Consider the following 3,828-nt stretch of genomic DNA (forward strand, 5'->3'; position numbering starts at 1 on the left):
CATACCTTTCCTGATTATTTAAAGCATTTAGTATCCTCTTATTCTGTTCTAATGACTTTTTCTTGGTCTATGTACAGGTCCTCATGAGCACAATTCAGTGTTCTGCAATTCCTATTATTCACTATGTTATTCACAGTTTGTTATAATTCACACAGTTGAATGCTTTTTTATATAGTTAATAAATTACAGTAAACATCTTTCTGATGTTCTCTGCTTTCAGCCAATATACATCTGATGTCAGCAATAACATCCCTCATGCCATGATTTCTTAGGAATTTGACTTGTGTTTTTTGGCAGCTCCTGAAAATCATTTAAAAATTATCTTTAGAAAAAAAAATTATTTTCATGTACTATTAATGATATTGTTCAATGATTTCTGTATTCAACTGGTCACCTTTCTTAGGAATGAGTACAAATATGTACCTCTTTCAATTAGTTGGTCAGCTAGCTGTCTTCCAAATTTTTTGGCACTGACAAGTGACTATCTCCATGACCACAATAGTTTGTTGAATCATTTCAATTTGTATTCTATCAGTTCCTGGATCTTTGAGTTTGCTGTTGCATTCAGTGCAGCTTGGAATTCTTTCTATGACACCATCAGTTCCCAGTCATATGCTACCTCTTGAAATGTTTGAACATCGAACAATGTTTTTTTGTACAGTGACTCTGTGCATTCCTGCTATCTCTTTTGATGCTTCCTGCACCATTCAATATTTGTTTCATGTTGCTTTTGCTAATAAGTGTTGTTGAGTCAATTCCAAGTCATAGCGATCCTGTATAGGGTTTCTGAGGAGCAGTTGGTTGGTTTTAACCACCATCTTTCTGGTTACCAGTCCAGTGCTTGTCCTACAGTGCCACACCAAGACTTCATGGAATCCTTCAGTATTGCAACCTGAGTCTCAAATTTTTCCTTCATTTTTTTTTTGTTGTTGTTCTGTTTTAGAAATGCAGAGTGTCATCTTTCATTGGGGTTTTCTAATTCCAGGTCTTTGCACAGTTCTTTTATTTTTCCATCTTGAGCTGCCTTTTGAAATTTTGTGTTCAGCTCTTTTACTTCATCACTTTATTCCATTCACAATAAATTCTCTGTTTAAGGGCAAGTTTCAGAGTCTCTTTTGATATCCACCATTGGCCTTTTTTTTCTTTCCTGTAGTTTTAATGACCTTTGCTTTTTTCCTGTATAATTTCTTGATGTCTTCCCACAACTCTACTAGTCTTTAGTCAATACTATCTAATGTATCCAATCTGTGCTTAAGATGGTCTCTAAATTCAGGTATGATATGCTCAAGTTCAAGTTCATCATGGGTGACACTTCTGTTATTTAAAATACTGATGACATAACTTCTAGCATCACAACAATATACAAGTCACCATGGGATAATAATCTGTAAGATTATAACTCATAGTTTGTAGTAAAAGTTGGGTTATATTTTATTATTTTGTGGTTATCATGGTAGTCTGAGGCAGAACTCATTCCCTTTACTCCTTCCCACCCATGGAGATATAATTTTCAATTATCAGAAAAATGAAAGCCTTGAAATCAAAACATAATTGATCCCTGCAAAGATGGCAAAACAGAAAAGAGATGTTGGTTTACCAGGACTCCTGGTGTGGTGCTGTAGAATCAGCACTGTATTGGAACACAGGTTGGTAGTTCAAACTCACGAGCAGGTCCTTGGAAACATTATACAGGATCACTGTGAGTCAGAACAAACTCGAAGGCACTTAGCAACATCAGTTTACCAGGGGGAGACTCTAAGGAACCTGAAGAATATTAACATATCTAAAATACATCAATCCATCATCATATAGGGCATGGGACAACTCCAAAAATCTTGAAAATAGAGAGACATAAAGATCAAGTTTAGGAGTACTGTACAGGAGGATGGGAGCTTCAGCTAAAGTTCTCAAGTATTCTGGCGACTGAGGCAATCAACCAGATTGCGTGGATTAAAGTGAAAAGATAATCCAAATTAAAATGAATTGACCCTTTAGATAAATTGACTCTGAGTTGTAAATGTGTGCATAAAGCTATCAGGTTACTTTAGCCTGATGCCACTAAATGCTGGATTCACCTTTCTTTTTTTAGTTATGACGTCATGTTCACCAAGAAATCTTCTGCATATATATTTGTTTCTCAAGTAGAAGAACATATATGAGTATACAGACTATACAATAATATGAAAGTGCACAATTTAAGAATTCCTGTCTCCATGACAATTATTCCTTATTTGCAAATTATGCTGTGGGATAATGCATTGGACTGCAATGTCTGCTTGAACCTCAAGGTCAGCAGTTCAAGCTCACCAACCATTCCTCAGAAACCATATACAGGGTTGCTATGAGTTGGAACCAACTCAACAGCACTTAACAACAATAACACATGAGCTTTATAAACTCTATAATCATAATCTACCACTGAAAGATGAATCTGTTCTTAAAGAATACAGACAATATCAGGTTTCCAGTTGTATGAACTAGAGGCAAGATGATGTGAAAGAAGCTCCACCCCCCCAACCCCACCCTCAAATCTCTGCCTATTTAAGTGCACTTGGGATATAGAGTCTCTCTCTTGCTGATTACAGTACGCAACTTGACACCAACCTGTTTCTCCATAATTTCTTTTTGGAAAATAGGCAAAAGATTTTTTTACCACAGTAATATTATTTTTTCCTGCATTCCCACTCAAAATCCACAATCGGCTTTAATTATTACTGATGTACTGAAAAAAGTACTCAGTGGCAAGTCATGAATATAGGTTCTTAGCATTCACATTCTTAACCATATATTTGAGAATATAGGATTTATTTTCTAAAATTGACTACCTTGCATCATAATAGAATAATAAACTTTTGGTGTTTGGGGCACAGCTGTTGCTGTTGTTAACTGTGACTGGTGAGCTTGAACTGCCCACCTTGTGCTTCAAACCAACTTTGCAGTCCAGCTCATTAACACTTAGCGCCACCCCAGCACAGATAATGAAATTAATAAACATTAGCAATCATATTGGAGTCCTGGTGTGGCACTGTGGGTTAATGCACCAGACTGCAAAGCCGTTTGAACTGCAAGGTCAGCGGTTCAATCTCACCAGTCACTCCTCGGAAACCCTATACAGAGTTGTTATGGGTCAGAACTGACTCGATGGCACTTAACAACAACAAGCAACCATATTAATATTTCAACAGACAATTTTTAAATCAGACAAACCAAAATAATACGAATCCGTTAGAATCTTGCACTCAATTTCTGTATATAGCACACTCAGAGTATGTTGATATGGGGGAAAATATTCTTTATTCACTTAATCATTTGGGAGACATTTCTTGAGTAGTTATGTTGTGTTAGGAAATATTCTAAATACTGGAAATAGAAAAATGAATAGGAGAAACAATCTATGCTTTCAAAGAACTTATTCTCATAGGGGAGACAGACACAAACATATTTAAGGTAGATTGATTTAAGTGTTATGATAAAGGTATAACATTGTCTTGTTGGATCTTAGGAATGCTAATAACTATTTGAGAAAGACAGGAAATGCTTATTCAGTTTCCTGGTAACATCATGTTAAAAAACAAAGACACTGGAGTATAGTTTACTAAATAAAGGGGGTTTCAAAATGTTCACAAATAAATGGAATTAAAATGTAATTGTATTTTTCCATGAACTTGTTTGAAGCTTTAGCCTACAGACGTTGTTGTAAAGTGCAGTTGAGAGGATTCTTGAATCTGCTGATTAAGAATAGAAGTGAGGAAGGGTTTCCATTTTCCATTTGGGAAGAGGTTTATTATAGGAAAGAGGCTTGCAAAAAGAGATGGAGAGGGTTTAACA

Source organism: Chrysochloris asiatica, unplaced genomic scaffold, assembly GCF_000296735.1.
Source record: "Chrysochloris asiatica unplaced genomic scaffold, ChrAsi1.0 scaffold00185, whole genome shotgun sequence".
NCBI classification, from domain to species: domain Eukaryota; kingdom Metazoa; phylum Chordata; class Mammalia; order Afrosoricida; family Chrysochloridae; genus Chrysochloris; species Chrysochloris asiatica.